The sequence below is a fragment of the Notolepis coatsorum genome, assembly GCF_963971535.1.
Source record: "Notolepis coatsorum genome assembly, chromosome: 10".
NCBI classification, from domain to species: Eukaryota; Metazoa; Chordata; class Actinopteri; order Aulopiformes; family Paralepididae; genus Notolepis; species Notolepis coatsorum.
Window position 1 is genome coordinate 98,774,312 of NC_140174.1, and position 16,307 is coordinate 98,790,618.

A 16,307-nucleotide genomic window follows, 5' to 3' on the forward strand; every position below is an offset into this window, starting at 1 on the left:
TCAGGTTAACTCCCCTTTCACAGACACCGGCCCCTTCTATGGAGACATTTAAAGGCTCAGTTCCATTTTTTATAAGTAGAGCCATCATAGTCTTTCCAGAGTTTAGTTTAAAGATTTATACTGGTCATATAGGAACGACCCAGGATGTCATTGTCCAAAAGTGTCACTCGTTCTGTGGCATTTCACACCCACTCTGTCATTCTGGGAGATCATTGTCCATCATCAATTGAATAATGAAGCATATAATTACATGTAAAAAATAGGTATATACGGCTATATTGGAACGACTCAGGATGTCTATTTCAAAATGTGTCATTTGTTTTGTGACACTTTACACCCACTCTGCCATACTGTGAGGTCTTTGTCCATCATCAATTGAATAATGAAGCATGTAATTACATGTGAAAAATATGTATATACGGCTATATTGGAACGACTCAGGATGTCATTGTCAAAAAGTGTCACTTGTTCTGTGGCACTTCACACCCACTCTGTCATTCTGGGCGGTCATTTTCCATTGTCTTAATAGCGTCTGTACTGGGGGACGAGATGGCGATTGTGGGGTCACGTGGCTGTGACTCTCCACACCCCCTCTGCCATCTCGGTACCTTGTTACCCTGGTAGCCGGCTCGACAGGATAGGGGTCACGTTGTTGCTTGGTATCCGGCGGGAAGACTTGCATCTGTTGTTCCCGGCCGATGCACCCAGGCTGTTGTCGTCTTGGTCATCTTGGTCACCTTGGTCACCTTGGTCATCTTGGTCATCTTGGTCATCTTGGTCATCTTGGTCACCTTGGTCATCTTGGTCACCTTGGTCATCTTGGTCATCTTGGTCATCTTGGGGTCGCCCCCTCTGACCTCTTGGACCTCTCCCATAGTTTGAGGTAGGTTGATTTGTCACTTCTCGGGCGACCCCCACGGATCCCCGAGAATTGTAGCAGCAGTCCTCTATTGAAGTGTGGTTGGCCTGGTCTTGTGACCCTGTCCGTAGGCCTCGCAGGACATCACAGATACAGTCCACAGAGGACTCATTTCTTTTCTCTCTTTCAGGTCCATTCAGGGCTCTCGTCGCCCTGTAACCTGGGTCCAGGCCGATGTCTCTCTGTCCGGTCTGGGAGGTCTAGGAGGTCTGGGAGGTCTGGGAGGTCTGGGAGGTCTGGGAGGTCTGGGAGGTCTGGGAGGTCTAGATGAGGACCTTGAGGATGCTCTGGAGCTTGACCTATCCCGGTCTTCCTCCATTTCCGATTTCTGACCTGAGTCAGTATATTCCTTCTTGCCATTCGCTGCGTCGTCCGCTGACTCCGGGGGACCCCCCCCCCTGTCTAAGAATGCGGCACTGGTTCAGGTTTTGTCCCTTTACCAGCGCACCTTTACCAGCGCACATTGTTCACAGGCCTTTCGGACTGTTATCGCTCTTTGTTTGGCTTTATGTATGAGAATGTTGTTAGTTCTCAGGTATACCAACATCCTCCTACTTCCGGCATGTCCAAGGTTATCATATACCTGTCTGATCATGTGAGTAGCCTCGTCCTGTTAGCAATGGCTAGTTAGCCTGCTATTCGCTCCTATTCGCAATGGCTATTTCAGCCTGCTCGCAATGGCTATTTCAGCCTGCTATTCGCAATGGCTATTTCAGCCTGCTATTCGCAATGGCTATTTCAGCCTGCTATTCGCAATGGCTATTTCAGCCTGCTATTCGCAATGGCTATTTCAGCCTGCTATTCGCAATGGCTATTTCAGCCTGCTATTCGCAATGGCTATTTCAGCCTGCTATTCGCAATGGCTATTTCAGCCTGCTATTCGCAAAGTAGAGTTTTTTCTACTTAAGTTCTGACTTTAAGTAAGCATTTAGTTACTTTAGTCATGAGTAAACCTTTTTACCGTATTTCACAAAAATATACTTTAATTGTGATTCTTTCTTTAAGTAGAACCTTCTACGTTTTTGACTGTAAGAAAACATTACGTAACTTTTTAGTCATGAGTAACCGCTACTTCAAGTCGTTACTTATCAACCCTCTCTTGTTCCTGATAGATTTTTTACCAATATACTTTTGGCTGTCTGCTGCGCTCTGCAGACCATCTACGTCACCAGTGTTCCAGATCTCGAACATTAGGAAGAGTCTTGGTTGGAGAGGTTCTGCCGATAAGACCAATCTTGAGTAAGGTTGACTCAAATCTGTAACTAATTCTACTCCAGAGACACCTGACAGCAGTTATTTCAGTTAATATTCTTTCGGCTGTTGATACCTATTTAATTAGTATACAGCCCAACTCACTTGAACTCATGTTCTAAGCTCCGGAACCTCCAATCCGTTTTGACAGACCTATAAACCAGTGACTTGGCCGCCTAAGCACCACAGCGTCCTGTATGCTGAGGCTTCCAAGTCTCCACAAATCTGATAAGCCCGTCGGATACAGAGACCCTGATGCTCGCTCTGTCCCCCCGCGTCAAGGTGCTAAGCTTGATGAGAGTTTGCAGAGTCTCAATTTGTTACCCATAGGCGCTGGTGAGTGTACATCTCATGCAGCTGATATGGTTGGTAGGGTGCTAACCTACCAAATGGTTGCTGTCAGGAAATCCCTTCTGAATGAAATAGATTACAAATTCACTTTACTTTACTCTGGGTTTAGAGCAAGGACGGACATCTTTACATATTATACTTAAAATATATACAAAATGCATGTAGTATTCTATGTCATGTTTCTTCCTAAATGACAATAACACTACATATTCTTCCTCTTGACAGATGAGCGGTATGTCAAGTGCAGTTTGCACTTGCTTGAGTGTCACGTGTCAGGGCCCCAGAAGGTAATTTCTCCCTTTGTTGCCCCATCTCTGCTTGCTGCTCGGGGGTTAGTTTCTCCCCCATGTTTCTCCCGTCAACATCACCCGTCAGAGCTAGCGTTTCCTTGTGCTAGCTTCTCTTGAGCTATTACTCAATATGTTGAGTAATCAGAACTGTGTTCAGTTTCAGAGGTATTTAGCTCCCCATCCTGTTCAGGCTCAGACTCAGTTTCACCTGAAGGTGTCATCTGTGGCCTCGGGTTCTGATCTTTCATTTGAATGTCACCATCCTCCTCTTCTGGGCCATAGAAAATGGAACAGTGCTCATAATTGATGTTTTTGGCCTTTAGGTACTCGTCGAGAGAGTTGAACGCCTCTAGGTCAGTGGAGGGAGATACTCGTTTTGAGGTGGAGCCTGGCGCCTCATAAAGAGGAGGAATGACTCCATCGTCTTCTTGGTTCTTTCCATTTCCACACTCGTCTTTGATAGTGTGTCGCAGTGTTCTTGAGCGAGACACATAACCCCTTACTGCCCCCGTTAAGCAGGTTGGCACCTTGCATGGCTGCCTCCGCCGTCTGTGGGGCTTGAGCTCTGCCTTAGTCTTAAAGGTCTTCCCACACTGGTCACAGCAGTAAGGTTTCTTTTCTGTGTGTACCAGGTGGTGTTGGTTAAGACATGTCTTTGTCTTGAAGCTCTTTCCACACTGGTCACAGCAGTAAGGTTTCTCTTCTGTGTGTACCGTGTGGTGTTGTTTAAGTTCTGCCTTCGTCTTGAAGGTCTTCCCACACTGGTCACAGCAGTAAGGTTTCCCTTCTGTGTGTATTAGGTGGTGATGTTTAAGGTGAGTCTTCGTCTTGAAGCTCCTTTCACACTGGCCACAGCTGTAAGGTCTCTCTCGTGTGTGTACCGTACAGTGATTTTTAAGCTCTCCCTTCGTCTTGAAGGCCTTCTCACACTGGGCGCAACCGTAAGGTTTATTTTCTGTGTGTACCATGTGGTGTTGTTTAAGTTCTGCCTTCGTCTTGAAGGTCTTCCCACACTGGTCACAGCAGTAAGGTCTCTCTCGTGTGTGTACCGTACAGTGATTTTTAAGCTCTCCCTTCGTCTTGAAGGCCTTTCCACACTGGGCACAACAGTAAGGTTTCTCTCCTGTGTGTACCACGTGGTGACGTTTAAGGTGAGCCTTCGTCTTGAAGCTCCTTCCACACTGGTCACAGCAGTAAGGTTTCTCTCCTGTGTGTATCATGTGGTGTTGTTTAAGTTCTGCCTTCGTCTTGAAGGTCTTCCCACACTGGTCACAGCAGTAAGGTCTCTCTTCTGTGTGTACCACGTGGTGTCGTTCAAGATCTGCCTTTCTCTTGAAGCTAATGTCACACTGGTCACAGCAGTAAGGTCTCTCTCCTGTGTGTACCATGTGGTGACTTTTAAGATTCTCCTTCGTTTTGAAGGTCTTTTCACACTGGTCACAGCAGTAAGGTTTCTCTCCTGTGTGTACCACGTGGTGTCGTTTAAGGTGACGCTTCGTCTTGAAGCTCTTTCCACACTGGTCACAGCAGTAAGGTTTCTCTCCTGTGTGTACCATGTGGTGACCTTTACGCTCCCTCTTCGTCTTGAAGGTCTTCCCACACTGGTCACAGCAGTAAGGTCTCTCTCCTGTGTGTACCACGTGGTGTAGTTTAAGGTAACGCTTCGTCTTGAAGCTCTTTCCACACTGGTCACAGCAGTAAGGTTTCTCTTGTGTGTGCACCAAGTGGTGTAATTTAAGGTGACGCTTCGTCTTGAAGCTCTTTCCACACTGGTCACAGCAGTAAGGTTTATTTTCTGTGCCAATTACTGCTGGCTGTACAGCCGGCACCCGTGCCAGCTTCTCCTGGGCTAGCTTCTCTCGTGCTAGCTCCTCCTGAGCTAGCTTCTCTTGTGCTAGCTCCTCCTGAGCTAGCTTCTGGCGTGCCAGCTCCTCCCGAGCTAGCATCTCCTGGGCTAGCTCCTCCTGAGCTAGCATTGGTCGTGCCAGCTCCTCCTGAGCCAGCTTCTCTCGTGCTAGCTCCTCCTGAGCTAGCTTCTCTTGTGCTAGCTCCTCCTGAGCTAGCTTCTGGCGTGCCAGCTCCTCCCGAGCTAGCATCTCCTGGGCTAGCTCCTCCTGAGCTAGCTTTGGGCGTGCCAGCTCCTCCTGAGCTAGCATCTCCTGGGCTAGCTCCTCCTGAGCTAGCGTTGGTCGTGCCAGCTCCTCCTGAGCTAGCATCTCCTGGGCTAGCTCCTCCTGAGCTAGCGTTGGTCGTGCCAGCTCCTCCTGAGCCAGCTTCTCTCGTGCTAGCTCCTCCTGAGCTAGCTTCTCTTGTGCTAGCTCCTCCTGAGCTAGCTTCTGGCGTGCCAGCTCCTCCCGAGCTAGCATCTCCTGGGCTAGCTCCTCCTGAGCTAGCGTTGGTTGTGCCAGCTCCTCCTGAGCCAGCTTCTCTCGTGCTAGCTCCTCCTAAGCTAGCTTCTCTTGTGCTAGCTCCTCCTGAGCTAGCTTTGGGCGTGCCAGCTCCTCCTTACAAACAGTGTCTTTGGGCTAGGGAGCCATCGCCTTTCTGTGAACGGTCGTTTTGACTTCGCTTCACATACATTCTCTCCTCCTTACAAACAGTGTCTTTGGGCTAGGGAGCCATCGCCTTTCTGTGAACGGTCGTTTTGACTTCGCTTCACATACATTCTCTCCTCCTTACAAACAGTGTCTTTGGGCTAGGGAGCCATCGCCTTTCTGTGAACGGTCGTTTTGACTTCGCTTCACATACATTCTCTCCTCCTTACAAACAGTGTATTTGGGCTAGGGAGCCATCGCCTTTCTGTGAACGGTCGTTTTGACTTCGCTTCACATACAGTCTCTCCTCCTTACAAACAGTGTCTTTGGGAGTTGGCTCTCGTCTGGCTAGGTCCAGTTCACTTCCTGTGGGCAAAGCACGAAATTATGTTGCACTTGTAACTCCCCCCAGAGCTCTATAAACATTATGTTACCCTTTAGTTGTGAGTAAACGTTGCTTTAATCACCAAGATAGAGCTTTCTATTCATTTGTGATATCCCAGAGTAGAGCCTTCCACTCGAGTCGCCAGTAGAGCTTTCTACTTTAATTTTAGCCAAATCTGTGATTTAATTTTACTCCAGAGGCTTTTGACAGTAGTCCTGTCTTCTTCGGCCGTTTAGCACCTATTTTGGTTAGTATAAATGCACATCGCCAGGGACGCCATGTTGAATGCCCACGCTCGCTCTTAGGTCAGATCGATAACTTCATAACTCATTGGTCTGCCTATCTACACCTCAAACAGCGTCCTGTGAAGTGGTTGACACGCAGAACCAACCGAGTCTACAAAATGTTGTTGTTACCACTGACCGACAAGAGACAGCGAATGCACCGTTCCGACCCCCGTCAGTCATCGACCTTAGGTCGAGTGATTGAAGTTGCGGAATCTTTTATTTTATTTGCACTGGTCCGTTACACGTATTATCACTGTATGGCTTTACTTGATAATCCCATTATACAGAATCCACCTTTAGTCCTTAATGCAGGGATAAAGCCACTTATTCTATTTTGCATTAATACATAATCATATGTCTCCTAAGTACACGTATTATCACTATATGGCTTTACTTGATAATCCCATTATACAGAATCCACCTTTAGTCCTTAATGCAGGGATAAAGCCACTTATTCTATTTTGCATTAATACATAATCATATGTCTCCTAAGTACACGTATTATCACTATATGGCTTTACTTGATAATCCCATTATACAGAATCCACCTTTAGTCCTTAATGCAGGGATAAAGCCACTTATTCTATTTTGCATTAATACATAATCATATGTCTCCTAAGTACACGTATTATCACTATATGGCTTTACTTGATAATCCCATTATACAGAATCCACCTTTAGTCCTTAATGCAGGGATAAAGCCACTTATTCTATTTTGCATTAATACATAATCATATGTCTCCTAAGTACACGTATTATCACTATATGGCTTTACTTGATAATCCCATTATACAGAATCCACCTTTAGTCCTTAATGCAGGGATAAAGCCACTTATTCTATTTTGCATTAATACATAATCATATGTCTCCTAAGTACACGTATTATCACTATATGGCTATACTTGATAATCCCATTATACAGAATCCACCTTTAGTCCTTAATGCAGGGATAAAGCCACTTATTCTATTGTTTTACATCATTAATCAAAAATGCATGGGGTGAAGTTACAAATGCAGAACACATTTCAATGCTTACCCGGCCGTCTGAGAGTGAAGAAAAGATACAAAGGATATTTATAAAGAGGTATTTTTAATTAGAAAAAGCTAGTTACAAGAAGAGACTGAAGTGGAAAAGTGTCCATTTCAGTTAAAATATGCACAGAACAAAACATCTCATCTCTGCACGGCTTGTGCCCCGTGTCTGGCAGCAGGATCTCCATCTCTCAAAAAAGTCTGCCTCTTCATCGGCAACCGTCTCTTTTATTTGATATTGTATCGTATTTCTGATTGGTCTAAACACAGTGATGTCAAATGGTCGTCATTTCTGTTTAGCAAACCAACATACAATACATAATTCGTTATGGACTCCTCCTTCTTTGTACTATCGTTACTGCTAGTTACCTAGTGATTTTTAAGTAACAGAAAGTCCCTTTTTCCTTCTAAACAGACAACGGCTTTGTCTGTGGTGACCACGTGATATCGTACCATGTACGAGGCCTCTCTATCTCTTAAGGATCCCTCCAGACAAACAGTTTTTTACACATTATTCTGTATTATTCTCTACTGACACTCAATTTATAAGCATGCCATTTTGAAAACTTTTACTGTACACATCAAACATTTAATTGTTATATAGTTTCTTTTTTAAGATCTCCCTCTATAGATTCAAGACTCTCTGGTTTTCAACCAGCAACCCTTCCCGTCTGAAAGGGTTAACATTACAGCTCCCTCTCCTCTGCTGTTGCAGCCTCAGGGCCACATTCCTCAGGTTAACTCCCCTTTCACAGACACCGGCCCCTTCTATGGAGACATTTAAAGGCTCAGTTCCATTTTTTATAAGTAGAGCCATCATAGTCTTTCCAGAGTTTAGTTTAAAGATTTATACTGGTCATATAGGAACGACCCAGGATGTCATTGTCCAAAAGTGTCACTCGTTCTGTGGCATTTCACACCCACTCTGTCATTCTGGGAGATCATTGTCCATCATCAATTGAATAATGAAGCATATAATTACATGTAAAAAATAGGTATATACGGCTATATTGGAACGACTCAGGATGTCTATTTCAAAATGTGTCATTTGTTTTGTGACACTTTACAATTATATACACTGAAAAACCTTGAGATCCTTCAACATGATAAAACCACAACCTACTCTCAGGTTTAGAACGCATGATAAAACCATCCTGCTCTCAGGTTTAGAACACATGATAAAACCATCCTACTCTCAGGTTTAGAACACATGATAAAACCATCCTGCTCTCAGGTTTAGAACACATATGATAAAACCATCCTACTCTCAGGTTTAGAACACATGATAAAACCATCCTGCTCTCAGGTTTAGAACACATGATAACACCATCCTACTCTCAGGTTTAGAACACATGATAAAACCATCCTGCTCTCAGGTTTAGAACACATGATAAAACCATCCTACTCTCAGGTTTAGAACACATGATACAACCACATCCTACTCTCAGGTTTAGAACACATGATAAAACCATCCTACTCTCAGGTTTAGAACACATGATAAAACCACATACTACTCTCAGGTTTAGAACACATGATAAAACGAAGGTTATTCTATAACCCTAGTTATATGAGTATAGCGAGCGCTCTGCTCTATTGGAACTATCCCTTTAATCATACTATCAATGAAAAAACGTTCTCCACATGTATGCACCTACTCACCTCTGCCTGGCCACACCCACATCCGCTCCTATATAAGCAGGGTCGTGGCCACACAATCAGCTCCTTCCCCAGTCTTTCACCGCCAAAAGGGAAGACCGTGGTTCAATGCAATTGAACAAATGGATATAATAACATTCGCGTTGCAATAGCAGCTTATGCCTGTGACCCCCTCTAGAGGGCCTGTTGACTAGCTCGAGTCCCATATATTTCAGATCGTTGACGGCATGATTGCATTTAGAAAAATGTCGAGCTACAGATGACTTGACATCTAGATTTCTGACTGAACATTTGTGTTCACTGATTCTAGATTTAAAAGCTCTAGTTGTTTTACCCACATAAGAAAAATTGCATGGACATTTCAACAGATACACAAGATTTGAGGAATTACAAGTAATACGCCCTTTAACAGGTATACGCTTGCCTATTTTTGGGTGTGTATAGAATCTATCTTTAATCATGCCTTGGCATTGTACACAGGCCTGACCGGGGAAATTACCATCAGGGATGTTGGACATAAAATGTGTGGGTTTCCTTATGGGAAGATCAGTTTTGACTAAAAGTGTGAGGTTCGCCTCTCCCTGGACCTTTAATTCCCTGTCTCCTCACTTCTCCAGCCCCCACCCTCGCGCTCGTTTAGCCTCGTCTGCTCTTCAGCAGCCCACACCCTTGGACTATCTGTCATTATCTGTTTGATTGGTTCGTGCCGAACACACTCTTCTAGTTCAAGTATCAATTACCTTCACGCACCTGATGTGTATTCTAATTAGCGCCCTTGTGGGCTTTAAGTACCTCGCTCTTCCCCTCTGTCCTGGTCGGGTCGTTCCGTATCATATCTCTATCACCAAACTCCTTCGGGAGGTTCTCTGTCTGTAGGCTCCTACGGGAGTTTCTGTTTCTGTCTGTATGCTGTTTTATCTCCGGCGTGAGACGAGGTGCAAGCTTTGGCCACCTGTCGCCGTTTGCCTGGAGGGAGACATTGTACTGCGCTCTCTAATCCTCTACGGGAGGTATTCCAGTGTTCCACTCCAGACCTCCGCGCCAGATGCGCTCAAGCCTTCGCCACCTGTCGCCGTTTGCCTGGAGGGAGACACTGTACTGCGCTCTCTAATCCTCTACGGGAGGTATTCCAGTGTTCCACTTCAGACCTCCGCGCAGCAGACGCGCACCACTCAGACCTCCGCGCAGCAGACGCGCACCACTCAGACCTCCGCGCCAGATGCGCTCTCCGTACCGGCGCGTACTCCAAGCAGACGCGCACCACTCAGACCTCCGCGCCAGATGCGCTCTCCGTACCGGTGCCTACTCCAAGCAGACGCGCACCACTCAGACCTCCGCGCCAGATGCGCTCTCCGTACCGGCGCGTACTCCAAGCAGACGCGCACCACTCAGACCTCCGCGCCAGATGCGCTCTCCGTACCGGCGCGTACTCCAAGCAGACGCGCACCACTCAGACCTCCGCGCCAGATGCGCTCTCCGTACCGGCGCGTACTCCAAGCAGACGCGCACCACTCAGACCTCCATGCCAGATGTGCTCTCCGAGCCGGCGCGCTCTCCTCCAGACGTCTAGCCTGCGCGCGCCTACTCCATCCCTGTAAGCAGCTCTGACCCTCGCCCTGTTCCAAGGCCAGAACCCTGTTTTCTCTGTCCCTGTCCCAGCCCGCCTCCGCGGGCCTCTGTCCCTGTTTTCCCCTCTCTAGTCCCCTAGTCCTCCCTGTCCAGTCCTTCTAGTCCTCCTAGTCCTCCCTGTCCAGTCCTTCTAGTCCTCCTAGTCCTCCCTGTCCAGTCCTTCTAGTCCTCCTAGTCCTCCCTGTCCCCAGCCCGCCTCCGCGGGCCTCTGTCCCTGTTTCCCCTCTCTAGTCCTCCTAGTCCTCCCTGTCCCCAGCCCGCCTCCGCGGGCCTCTGTCCCTGTTTTCCCCTCTCTAGTCCTCCTAGTCCTCCCTGTCCCCAGCCCGCCTCCGTGGGCCTCTGTCCCTGTTTCCCCTCTCTAGTTCCTCCTAGTCCTCCCTGTCCAGTCCTCCTAGTCCTCCCTGTTCCTGCCCTGTTCCCTAGCCCTGGCCCTGTCCTTTAGCCTTCCCCTTAGCCAGCTCGCCTCTTAAAGGCACTGTGCCTATTTTCCCAAGTTCATGTTTTCCTGTATTTTGTGTTCTCCCTTAAAGGGACAGTGCCGTTTTCTGTTGTTTTCAATAAATGCCCAGTTCTTGGCTTACTCTCATACCTGTCTTGTGTTGTGCGATTGGGGTCGGTTACAAACCATAACAAAAAGATTAGAAAGGTTCGCTTGTCGTTTGTAAAAATAATTAGGCGAGTGTTGAAACGCTGCCCCAGTAAGGGGATCGGACTGAAGAATGTGCCAATATTTATTGATAATGCTACGTATGTCTCTCGTGATGGGACTATAAGTAGAAACAAAAGATACTTTGTCCGAGTTTTCATTTTTCTTTTTGTGGGAAAACAGCGAGGTTCTGTCAATCTGTTTGGTTTTATTCAGGGCTTTAAGTGTCAAGACCCGGGGACTTGAACCGCAGACTCGGAATCACGGCCCCAGGAAAACAAAGCTACGACCTCTCTGAGGAGGAGCACTGTTTTATCGTGGGGCATCAAACTAGAACCCCCTCCATGCCGCTATGGAGAGGCAACGAAGGGATTCTAGCCTGGAGCTGACCTTACGCAAGCTGTGCAGCTGCCCCCTCACAACTGCACACCTGAGGCCCGCGTCGCAAAACACCACCCCGCCCAGAGAGACCGTCAGCTCTCACACAGCCGACCGCCTCTCGAGGCATAGTATCTAGCTGCAGAACCGGAGACAATGCCGGCGGGGATTGCTCAGCGACGCGCGCCCCAATGCGAAGCGCCGGTGGAGGTCAGAATGATCATCATCTTCTAGACTCTCTGGTGGTGAAGACATTATCGCTTTTTTTTCTTCTTTTTTTCAAATTTTTTTGCATTTTTACAGCTTTATTGGTCACGCAGGACCGACAGAGGAGAGGGCGAACGGGAGGAGAGGTGGGGAGGACATGCGACAAATAACGACAGGAGCTGGGATCGAACCCGGGTCGGCCGCGTAGGTGCGCGAGGCACTATGGTATGCGCCACGAGGGCGCCCCATCGCTTTATTTTCTTGAAAAATTTGTGAGAGAGAAAAAACAAAGATACAATGTCAACGCAGCTCCTTTACTAACTACTTCATCACTTAACTAAAGCGGTGCTATACACGGACTTCACGGTGGTGAAAGTAGGGAAGGAGCTGATTGTGTGGCCACGACCCTGCTTATATAGGAGCGGATGTGGTTGTGGCCAGGCAGAGGTGAGTAATTGCATACATGTGGAGAAAGTTTTTTCATTGATAGTATGATTAAAGGGATAGTTCCAATAGAGCAGAGCGTAAAAGCTATACGATTTATAACCACATCTTACTCTCAGGTTTAGAACACATGATAATCGAGTGTGTAGAGATGTTGTGCCATAACAGAGCAGGTGTCCTTCCATCTGAACTTCTTGTTTTATCCTCTCTCTCATTCTTTCTCATTTTATATCCCCCTCTCTCTCTCTCTCTCTCTCTCTCTCTCTCTCTCTCTCTCTCTCTCTCTCTCTCTCTCTCTCTCTCTCTCTCTCTCTCTCTTATTTTCTGTCTCTCTTACTTTTGTGTTCCATATCCTTCTCTCCCCCTCCCTTTCTGTCACTCATACACCCCACACGCTGACAGACACACATTCACCTTAATGCATTGGCCACAGGGCAGCGTGCCATTACCCAGTGAAATTGAGAAAGACAGAAACGCTGAGCGAGAGAGAAAAGAGAAGAAAGGGGAAAAGAAAAGAGAGAATAGAATGGAGAGAGAGAGGGGGGGGGGGCAGAACCAGGTCACACCAGAGTGAGGTAAAGGTGAGAGAGGGAGAGAGAAGCATATGGAATGAGAAAATAAGAGAGACAGAAAATAGATGGATAGATAGATAGATGTGGATGGATGGATAGATAGATAGATGTGGATAGATGGATGGATAGATAGATAGATGTGGATAGATGGATGGATAGATAGATAGATGTGGATGGATGGATGGATGGATGGATGGATGGATAGATTGATAGATAGATGTGGATGGATGGATGGATGGATGGATAGATTGATAGATAGATGTGGATGGATGGATGGATGGATAGATAGATAGATGTACATAATGCCGTAATGTAGTGAATGATGCTTGATAGCTATAAATCATCATATGAATAGGCTGTTTGTAAGACAATGACTGAAGTGGTGATCCAGCCACCCAGCTGTCTTTAGTCTCACTCCCTCCCCAGACATCAGTGCTTCCAACGCCACACAGAACAAGGAACAAAGAGTGTAACGTTGAGGAAAAAGTTATTAAAAGGTATCCTCAGTGAACTGCTATCCCAAGAGGCTGGAGAGGAATGCTATTTTTGTTTCTTGTGCTAATTTGTGGTGAATAGTAGTGGAGATCGAGGGTTTGTCAAACATAGCAACAGTAACCAAGGAGGCATGACTTGCAGGAATTTGATATTAGCACTGAACTGAATCACCTCTGCTATATTGGAACAGGTATAGGTTGACACTGCTGTATTACAAAAGGGTGTGGTTGTGGATAGATACAGTACATGTGGGAGAGTGTATACATCTTGACACACAGTATATCCTGTTCTGTGTGTTCCAGGGTCGGTCCGACCTGGATGTGTGTGTGAAGATGAAGGTAGAAGATGTCTTGTCCCTGTTCCCCTCTCTCTCCCGGGGAGCCCTGAAGTGAGCCATACGAGCTGCTCAGGCCCTTGTTGACACACACACACACACACACACACACACACACACACACACACACACACACACACACACACACACACACACACACACACACACACACACACACACACACACACACACACACACACACACACACACACACACACACACACACACACACACACACACACACACACACACACACACACACACACACACACACACACACACACACACACACACACACACACACACACACACACACACACACACACACACACACACACACACACACACTCACACACACACACACACACACACACACACACACACACAAAACCAGGGCTTGACATTAACTTTTTGGCTCACTAGCCACTGTGGCTAGTGGTTTTCCAAAGTCACTAGCCACTCAGCATTTTCACCAGCCAAAAATCCCCACACACGCCGATCATAACCCAACAATGGTAATAATGTGATTATTAAAATGGTCATGTGAAAATGGGCTCCAGACTAACTTTTCTCACCACGGTGATGAATGAGAGACCTCCTCCAATGTACAGTTTCTATGTCAAATGTATATACACTCTTTTCTGGACACTTTTTGTACCACAAACAGTACTGTATTTGCAAATCTGGTATGTCATAAATGTATAGATGTAGCAGTACTGTCTATCTGTATGTCGTGTGTGTCATATATGTTATGATGAATTGAAAATGGGGGACCCTGATGTAAACAAGACGAAAGTATTTCTCTGGTCTGCATCCCCTTAACAATTGTGTGTATTGAGCTGTACTGTACTGTACCCATTCTGCAATCTGTTAATAAACTTTTCATTCAATCAATCAATCAGAGGGAGAGAGAGAGAGAGAGAGACAGAGAGAGAGAGACAGAGAGCGAGAGACAGAGAGAGAGAGACAGAGAGCGAGAGAGAGAGAGAGAGAGAGAGAGAGGGGGGGAGAGGGGGGGAGAGTGCGCACGTAGGTTCTAGGTTGAATCAATTGATGAACAATGGAACGTTGTTGGAACGTTTCATTATAAGCGTCTTGCAAGTTGCAACGCTGGTTAAGATATGATAATACTTGCCAGTACTGTAAGGATGGTTGTAGGCAGCTCAGCTGTGTTCAACGAGCCCGCCAGCCAGTAGCGGCTCGTGGATGCTTCGCCACTAGGGGCGCTATACCAAACATTTTGCAAACATGTACAAGGCACGCATTGGCGAATATTATCACCATTGCCATCGATCAATATATGATCAGTCAGTCAAATGCAACCACGTTTCCAATAGCCCAACACAAACACGCACAGCTCTCTCTCTCTCTCTCTCTCTCTCTCTCGCTCTCTCGCTCTCTCGCTCTCTCTCTCTCTCTCAGATGATGTCAGATCCATTCAATAATAAGCACATTTGTATATCTCGTCATTTTAAACAAGTTACCATTCATTGTCTGAGTGGTTATGCCCCACACGCGGCGAAATTAGAGAGAGAGAGAGAGAGCGAGAGAGAGAGCGAGAGAGAGAGAGAGAGAGAGAGAGAGCGAGAGAGAGAGAGAGACCACGGCGAGTGCAGCATAACAGAAGAGAGAGAGAGAGAGAGAGAGAGAGAGAGAGAGAGAGAGAGAGAGAGAGAGAGAGAGCATTTTATTAACGTTACATTTTCAACAAGATTGCTGCTATTTAAACACTTCATGGAAACGGGGTAACGTTAACCTTATGTCGACTGTAGTATTGTACGACCTCGACATAACGTTTAAACGTTAACGTTACTCCGTTTCCATGCAGTAATTATAAAAGTGGCCAGCTAAGCTAACTGAGCTAACAGCTAGCAGTAGCTAACGTTAGCTGAAAGCTGTAACGTTACAACGAATCAGCTGTTGATATTATGCGGCATCAGTAGACAACGTATCATGTATTAAACTAGAGTTAAGATCGCTAATCTACCTTGTTGTTGGCTTGTTGATAAAGTATATCCACTCCATGGCATTGTCCATCCAGCCTGTGTTGATGTCCATCCATTGTCCATGCATGTCCGAGTCCACACTGCATCCATAATATAGCTTGTTAATAGCCAACAAGTGAGTGCCTTTGTCCATGTCCGCCTCGAACAGCCTGCAAACTACCTGGTGTTCTATCGCCATGCTCTAAGACAAACTCTAACCTTAACCAACTTTGAAAGAGTGCCTAAGCCTAACCGTTGAAAGAACTTGCCATCACGCTCCAAGACAAATATCTGCATCACACAACACAACAACAGCATAAACTCATGTTGCAAACTGCGGTTACGGAAAGTACCGCGTCGGCCAATCAGAGAGCTTTTAGACGCTCGGCTGCTTGCTAGGTCGTTTCAAACCAGCGCCCGAGTTCCATCATAATACATCATATTCAACGCAAAGCGCGTGGCTGCGACAGATACAGCGATGAACCAGTGCACGGCGGGCACGCGCACTCCAGGCGCAATTGCGCCTAGCCCAGAGAGAAATACGGCGAGGAGAAATGCCTGCGGCTACGGTAATGAAAAGGTCTATATCAGACAGAATCGTCACTTCCTGTTCAGGAAAATTATTATTAATCTTTGTAAAATTAGTTATATTGTGCATTGGAAACACAAACATACTTAAAATGAGTAAATATTATTCATTTTAAACATGTTTATATTATTTATAGGGCTATAAAACAAAAAACAAAAAGATAATTTTTCTTCTTCTACTCTCATATAACCAGGGGCCTGAAGGGGGGGCGGCGCCCGTGCGCCCCTAGTGGCGAGCCGCCACTGCCGCCAGCTTGATTATGTGTATTGGCGACGACGCGACTCAGTGTGAAAATAACTTTGAAGAGTGGTTTCAGGTTTCAC